The following is a 9,053-nucleotide window of genomic DNA, read 5'->3' as shown; positions in this document are numbered from 1 at the left end:
TCAATAAATTGAAATTCTTCTACTGTAATAAAACACAATTTGCACATTGTGTTTAGATATCGTTCCTTTCATTAGATATATATATATATATTTATACATTCTCAACACGTGACTTATCATCCTAGCCAAATCTAACTAACGATGTAAACAGCGATGTAGATTTATTTCATATCAATAAAGAGACAGTTTGTTTGGGTTTAATTTTGGAAAAGCATGGCGCGTCTCAGCACTCTGGTATATATTTATTCCAAATAGTAATATTATTATTATTATTGGCTACGTTATTTGTACACTAATACTATTGGTAAGAGTAGCTTGCTTTGTTTCTTCTTTGTGACTGATAGGAGATCGTAACTTTTTTTGATGAGAATCGGCGAGACCTGTCTACTGAGTTAAAACGTGTGATGTTTGGTATTCTTGTTTATGTGTGTGTGTATGTGTGTGTGTGTGTGTGTGTGTGTGTGTGTGTGTGTGTGTGTGTGTGTGTGTGTGTGTGTGTGTGTGTGTGTGTGTGTGTGTGTGTGTGCTGTTGTTGTTGTTTTTTCAACGTTATTTTCCATGTACAACAGCGAAAAAACATATTATTTTTAATGATTCAGAAAGTCGTTACAACAATAAATGCTCGAAAGTAATTTTCAAGCATCATACTAACACAGAGAATCAGTAAAACGATATGGTAGGTTTTAATTTTCTAACAGCAAACACGCCCGTGGTGTTGTAAATTGACACCTCAACGTGGCAAAAAGTACACATCCAATGCTAGTAACAATAGAAAATGTCCAAATCAAAGCGGACTATACCATCTGTTAATTTAATTGGTTAATGTACACGTTCTGTGGGCGAGGACGGTTCAAGGGCTGCTTTAATGGGCTGGACAGGATATAAAAGGTGGCACACATGCTTGGCATGGTCATATGTGAGTTTATCAATCAAGTTGAACAAGGTAAGGTTGTTTTAAATCACGCATATCTGAATTTCAAAGTTACGGTACCACGGTGTATAAGCTTCTGCTTCATAAATATTTCAAGTTTGTTTATGGTGATCATTTGTTTACCAACATGGATGGTTTTAAGAAATTTGTAAAATGTAACTATATGAAAATACAAAAAAATAACGTATTTTTGGTATAACGTATTTAAAGTAAACAATTAAGGCTAGCGACTCTAACATATGTGATACGATATATCGAATATTCGCGAAATGTACAATAACTAAGCCATGATTGGAAGATCTATTCGCGTGTTTCCACGTACGTCACACACCGCGTCCCATTTTAAATGAACGCTGTATTGTACACGAGTTGTATACGTCACATGGGACTCACGTTGAATGTGAGGTGTGAAGAATATTGTCGATGTGTACTGATTGTTCACTTTTCTTGATATCATATTTTGAACATTGCGTATATTTTGTAATATATGAGGTGATAAGTTGCGTGTTCTTATCTATTTTTGCTTGTCCAGCTTGTCCATAATTAGTGCTATTAATTGTATAATCGTAATGTTTTCTTCCTTTTTTTACAGATGAAATCAATGGCAATTGTATCTCTGTTACTGGTTGTATTTGCAGTCCTACAGTGTGCGCCTGTATCTGACGCATTTGGTGGATCTTTCGTCCCTCGTGTTGGAGGAGCTGTTGTAAGTAATGTTCTGAAGAACAGTTTTGTCTACACATACAGACATGCGTAAACGAGGCATTACATCTGTGTTGTTTCCTAATTTGCCTGTACGTTGGCACAGTTCAGAGCATCGTTCACAACTGTATATATTTCGCGGAGTTCTCCAGTAAATTGTGCCCTCTAGCGACGAGGCCCTTCTATTAAGTAAAGTCAAAATGGCGTAGAAGTGTGAAAGTTTTCGACGTTTAGAGTACAACAAATCTCTGATTTTTTTTTATTGACGACAGCAAATCAAAACAATGTCGACAAGGAGAACAACGACTCTCATACTCATTTACGTCACAGACGCGCTTTGTTTCCAGAGGGCGCCTCTTACAGTAGCACTGGCTGCTTCCCACGTCAAGTGCCATGGCGCATGCGCACAAGTAGCGAGAAATACCAGAACCATCACTCGGCAGACAGACTTGGCGTTATTACAGTAATACAGTCTCGTTTACGGAGAACTAAAAATTTAATTGTTTTCAAATTACGTCACTTAGCAGAGGCGGTGGCACGAAATTGTGCATGTGAGTTAGATTGCTCGCCATACCTTGCGCCCCATGTAGTCGCGCATAAGTTTCGGTGGCCTTCTGCCCCCCCCCCCTCCCCGGTGCCATCGCAACTACTTAGTCACGTGAATCACAGGAATCCCGGCACAGAGGAACAATGTGGCGATTACAAAGGGCAAATCCGTAACGGTCTGATGTCAGTCCCACGATCCGCTAAATTTGTATTTCAATTTTACAGGTTTCAGGCGATGTTTACGATTTAGAGAAACTTGCCGAACATTGTGGCATTCGAAATGTGCAAACCGTGAATCACGGCCGGCAATGAAATTAGAAACCCAGCAAACGAGGATGAAGTTACTAAGATTCAGCATTTCAGGGAACGAGAAAGCAATGGAGACACTAATTTATGGATAATACTAGTTTAGCTATTGGGAAATAATATCATTAATAAATAAAATGTGAATATATAATAAAGTCTCGTTCGTGTGTTATCGTTTTTGTCAATATGCCAGTTTTCGTTCACTGCGAGGTCTCGCGTTATGCAACAGTGCAAACAAAGATAATTACGTCATAGAATGTTTAATAAATTTAAAGTGCTATACATATTTGATGGTCAATTTTGCTTGAGAGAGTATTTCTTCAACGCTATATTTCCTCTGTAAGCTCGACATTTCGACTTTGGAAAAACAAATTAAAATAAAATTTGATTTTTTTCGGCAGACGTTCAATCTGCGTCTTTTGCGCATTTCGACATCTGGCACATCGTCCGCCTTCACGGTGTTGTTCCGTTCGGACATTCCTCCCTCTACCACACCGTGCGGTAATTCTATTCATTTCATAACCGCGTATATCACGTGGTTACGCGATAGAAAGTTTACCGCCCAATAGAAAGCTATGTTACAATGGATGCCAGAAAGTGCTTGGAGCTTTGCATTTCTGATGTCTTCGGCTTCATTTCTGCCGATATATGTTGCAGTGACATCATGAGCTTTGAGGTATAACACCTACTCTTCTGATATTACCACGCTCGATGGTCGCAGGATTTACTATTTCCAGTGCGACTAAAAACGAACACATCATGAATATCAGTGAGTTGCTTGATGTAAGAACATAGTCGCTGTATTGCCTTGACATCCAAACCCACACAGCTTCCACTGTGCGCAGCGACATTTATTCTCGGGTCAGGCATTTTCACCACCTGACAACCATCATGGTGAAAACAAAGGCCAATAAATACTCAGAAAACGTTATTTTGAGATGGTTGTTGACACCCCCCTGAAAAGTGTAACAAGATTACCCCTACATATGCAACATATTTAAATTTGGTTGTTTAGGATTACTTCAAAGTTAAGTTTGTGCTGTTTTCCCGATTTTAGCTATTTTCAGTACGGGCTTTTCGATTGGTGAAATACATGTGGTAAAGTGGTGCGCGTCTTAAATAGCAACGTGAAGCGTCTTTGTGACTTAGCTCAGCCTCGAAGATTTTGATAGCTTGGCCAGCTCGTTTAAGAAAGAAGCAATATGATTGGCTGTTGGTAAACTGATTCTAAACTGTGAGGGCATTGTCACATACACATAGTCATAATGAAATACTTCAAGGTGATAGTGGACGGAGTGCTTCGCCGGAACATTCACCTTGAAAATTCAAGATGAATCTGGCAGTGAATGAATAATCACACTAGAATTGTAGTAGAGAAATGTAGATTACTTACTGTGACTCTGTTATCTATGACTCTACCTCACCGCCACCACTGTCATGATCTAACAAACGCTGTTAACAGCACACTCCGTAACGATTATAGCACTTTTCATATAGAATCAACTGTTCATTTTTCGCGCCCGTGTATGGCTTGTACAATTCGTCAATGTCAAATACATTGCTTGTTTACACACAAATCGCTTTAAATAATTCAATAATTGCCAGTAACCAAATAGTTTCATCGTTTCAGCTTTGTTTGTGCTTTGAAATCGAACCGAATACTGTAAAATTACTAATTTTCACTGGGTTTAAATTTTGCTGATTTTGCATTTCAGGGAATCCGATATTCAATGGGTTTTAAGTTCACGGTTTATTAATTTAGATAATGTGTTCTATGCTCAGTTTTACATATTCACTGGGTTTTAATTTAGCACATTTTCATGTCAGCAAAATAAGCAAAATTCAAACCCAGCGAATAATTAAACTGTTTACAGTACGCACACAAATCGCGACGCACTTGTCACTGACGCCATCGACCCTGTCTAACTTGTCGAGTAAAACACAACAACATTTCTTTCCCACAACCATACAAATTAATATATCTCTATAGATTTAAAGTTGTCGTAGATGAATAGTAGCGTCATATTTAATAAAGACAGAGCCTATGGTACCATGAAACACGTATCTATACGTTGACGCAGGGCGCCACCACATGACAATAATGCGAAGTCAACAACGCCAAGATCAAAATAAGCAATTTTGAATTCAGAGTAATGAACGTACTACAATGTATATTACCCAACACTGTTTCAGATTGGTCACAGCTCTCAAATTTATGACAAACGTAGTACACATTTGTATATACTAGTGAATACTTTGAGCAGTGATAACAAATACATACAAGTAACTTCTAATCTAGAGATCAATATTACTCCTAAGTTTTGTTATTAAAAACTTCAAATAAGTCCCAAAAACGAATAAATGTATGTAACAGAAACCCAATCAATGGATCATTTAACATGCTTATATAACACCATGCGAGGATTATCATATTATGTTATTGGCCTTTATAAATAATATATGCCTGAGCATTTTCATGCTTAGTCACGAAATGTTGAATATATATATACTGAAAGATCGTGGAAAGTGATACAACATACTATAAATGTTGTTATCTAAAAATAATTTGTATTCTTGTTTTCAGAACTTAGCTTTATAAATTCTTTGTTCAGTTGATCGCAAAGATTGACGTTTTCAATATCAGTTCCATCCCCCAGGGAATTGTGTGTGATTGTCGGATATGAACTTGACTTGTGATCTACACACTTCTTACACACCTATATGCCTACCTTTAAAATGCTGTCCGTCCAGACTTTCTTTCTGTTCCTTTTTATTTGTCACGGTTGTGGTTTATGATTTCTTCAGGGTAGTGCGCCATCAGCGGTAGTACAAGTCAGGGCGAATAAACCAGTGAAGAAAACATGAAGTCACCACCATGTGGCGCTTTTTTTTTTATCAGAAATGAGAATAGGCTATATAGGAAGTCATGTATTTACTTATTCGTTGTTACATGTTTTGTTCTATCAGCTCACAGTATAACGACCAGAATTACGAGTAATGTCCATTTGATGTACATCATGGCCTGTACATCGATGCCCTACTATATGCTGTGTATTGCCACCTGAATGTCGCAAATCTATATGTTTTATATTATTGCTCATACGTTGCATATTGACTCACTTGTTTTATATAATGTCCCGTGTATTGTTTACTATCGACCCATCTGTTTTATGTTATAACAATTTTTAAAACAAAAAAAAGATACATAGAATGAACTTTGATTGACCTTCCCATTACCCATTAGTTGTATATCGACCCAAGTGTTTTATAAAAAAAAATTATAAAGTATAAATTGAGTATCCCATGTGATAACGTTCTCCGCGATTCGCCAGTTTGTCTTCACATGAAATAAACATCCATTACTAGGCTTTGTAGTTCCTTGAAGCAGAGTTATTCACTCATCGAGGATTCTACGCTGGACTATAGCCATGGCTTAGTTGTCTTAAGCATTTTTGTTTTAGTAGTCTAACAAACTAGTATTTAGTTCTGGATAAACACCGACATGCCCCCTCTGGCACACAAGCAATGCGAAAGACACAGGTTTTCAGCTGTATTTTCCCACAAAAGGGTATTCATCTCTGTTTCTTTCTTTTTTTCTTGGTGGTTTGTGTGTTAAGAAATAGTGATTTAAATTTTTGCTTTGTTATTTGAGTATGATTTTTTTTTCAATGTTGTTGAATTTTTTATTTATGTTTTTCGAGTTGTTTTATCTTTATTTCTTTAGTAAATTAAATATGAATTTCAATTGTCGTGGCTTTTATCACGTGACGGTTGGCCGTACTGTCCCTGTGAATACTTCCTGCAGGTTTACCATATTTACCAAAACAGTTCAGGGTGCAGTATGTGTTCAGATTTTCTGACTTAGCACCGGCTAAGATGGGAAGTTTACTTCTGTGTATTTCATTTAATCATACTGTGAACCACGATATATTTCACTAGTCAAATATAGAAAATATTCTGTATGACCGGAACTGTTCGTGGCGGTCATTTTGTTTTCTTATGATGTTCAAAACCAAATAGTTTATTTCGGTTCACAACTAGTCGAAAAAAAACAGAGCTCACGCTTAAACACTCGTAAATATCACGACATTTCCATGTAATACAAACCTCTAATTGAATATTTCATTTATTATGCTTAAGCATGGTGCCACGATGAATGAAGAAGTGAGCTCGTATACTCTGCTACCAAGTACTCGCAATTTGGAGCAGTAAAATCCCACCAATATTCAATATTCAAGCAAAATTTTAGCACAAGTTGGACAGTACAGATGTCTTGAATGCAGCGGTAGCCGAAGTCATTGGAGTTGTTAGATCACATAGTAAATTTGAATGTGTGATTTAAACAGCATCGTCACAAAATGACTCCTTGACGCCTGATTCAAAATTGCGAGCTGTCTTTTGGCCTAGAAATTGGTTAAATATTTGGTTTGTTATTTTGCTAACATTGTTAATCTTTTTTGGTGCGTTTGGACCAATATATGTGAGACTAGGTAGTGTTACATATCTTATACAGTACATCACGTAATGCAACGCTGGTGGCGCAATACAATGTGTCAAAGTTCCACTAAGAACAAACCAATTTCGAGTTTTCTCCAAATTCCATTATAAAATTGCCTTCCATAATAATCAGTATTTATAATTCATCATCTTCTTTATTTATTTACAATCGCCAAGTTCTTTACCAAAGTATAACATTTATAAGTTAATTTTATTTTACAACAGAAATAATTCTATTACACATATATGACAGAGCAAAAGTCACTAAAAATTGTAATACATAAATATAAGTCTGTTGTAAATGCTAAATCAGATAAACAAGTATCTTCAAGTAATTATTATTATTAAAGAGAAAAGAAAGAAAATGTAGATGTACTTTTAATGTTTAAAATATGTACATCGTGTATGTGAATCACTCCAGACATATGATGAAAACAAATGTTTGAATTGCTTCGTCACACCATAAGCCATAAACGTAAATGTCCGCCGTGTTCTCGTTCTCGTGGAGAGCGAGAGAGCTACGAGACTTGTGTTCAATCCTTTCACGTCATTGCTGTTCCCCGGCCAATGTAACCTTGTTATTTAAAACAGTGTAAGCACATTGACGGGAGAGAAATGAACACCACGAATGGCAAACACAGGATCTCAGCAACTATATTCGTCTAAGATTTGTTGATAGAATAAATTTTAGATTTAGTACACATTTTTGTAAAGTGAGGTTATGTTCTGCATGATCTATCGTGATAATATAATAAATCTATATATAACGTGATATAACTAACATTTGAACACTCTAAATTCCTCGCCAAAACGTTGCACATTTGTATGTATTTCTCTACAAGTTCCAGGTCCGTTTTTAAAAAGAACGGTTTTAGTTTCCTACTACATAAATGTTTTTATCAAAACCTTTTAAACACTATGAAAAAAGTTTATTTTGCGTAATTTGGTATTCAAAGGATTTTCTAGTTAGTGTGAATATAGACCAAAATCAAGTCTAAACTATTATAAAGTTGAAGGGTATACAAAATATGCCAATACAATCATTTATAGCACATACGGTAACCATATAATATAAGAAGCTTGGATATTCACGTGCAATATGGAGATGCCAATGCAAGAGAGTTCCACGCGTCAATCACACGAGTATTAACCAATGGTGTAAGGGAACGCTTAGAAACGTTGATCGACGTGAAAATAGAAATAAACGAAGTTATCGTCTTATTCAAAACAAGCAGAAACACATAATGTTCGATTATGAGCGAAAACACAATGACGATATAAAAATGTGTTTAGAACGAACAATAGCTAGTTCTTTTTTCAGAACTCACATACATTTAGTATTTCTCCCGTTTAACGAGTATGTGGTCTTTCTGTAATAGGTAATATTTCGTTCACTGTAAAACTGTCTTACGCGTAAAATCGTCCATTTGCCTGTCTTCAAACGAGATCACAGCAAGTCGTGCCAGTTACACAATCTTATACCATAGATCTTGAAAACATTATACATAATATTAAATATGAAATTCCGTGAACTATCACCTAGATGCGTAATAGACATAGAGACACTTCACTGAAGAAATGTTGCCAACAATGTTTTTATGTGTTCCAAAAACCAGTGTTATTGTTCTAATGATGAACCCGATATTCAAAATGCACTGTCTTTCATTGTACAGGCCACGACTGGCATCCACACAATTCATCTATTTCCAGTAACATGAGTCACTTGTAACTTTATGAGTAACATCACGTGATTTATAAACATGTAATCATTTAGAATTACTGCTTAGCACTTCTTCATCTGTGAAAGAAGCAGTTAGGTAGTGGGCGATTAGAAAGTGTTTTCTTCGGTAAAACTCCATGCAAATAAAGTGTTTTATCTTATTCGCACTAGTGAGGGGGCAACTCTTCCGATACGCCGCTTACCAAAGTTCCAACGAAGTACCTAAGATACAATCCGAGCAAGTCACTTTTTACGTACGTATGTGTATGCTTACTAGTATTCCCTCGTCCAACCTTTAGTATTACGACAGAATGCTCTGATATTGTCATCAAATACCATGAATGTGTTTTT

The 9,053-nt window shown here is 36.3% G+C and overlaps 1 long non-coding RNA gene across 1 annotated transcript; it reads left to right on the top strand.

The window, feature by feature from the left end:
- The first annotated feature begins 865 nt into the window (after window positions 1-865).
- On the top strand, window positions 866-2,640 carry LOC102804556 (uncharacterized). The gene is made up of 3 exons (XR_438372.2): window positions 866-943; window positions 1,524-1,637; window positions 2,405-2,640. It is a non-coding gene; the product is annotated as an uncharacterized LOC102804556 (long non-coding RNA).
- Window positions 2,641-9,053: the final 6,413 nt, after the last annotated feature.

This window comes from Saccoglossus kowalevskii, chromosome 14, assembly GCF_978046115.1.
Source record: "Saccoglossus kowalevskii chromosome 14, keSacKowa6.1, whole genome shotgun sequence".
Classification (NCBI taxonomy): domain Eukaryota; kingdom Metazoa; phylum Hemichordata; class Enteropneusta; family Harrimaniidae; genus Saccoglossus; species Saccoglossus kowalevskii.
The sequence above is the reverse complement of the archived record's forward strand: the minus strand, read 5'-3'. Positions and strand labels throughout refer to the sequence as shown.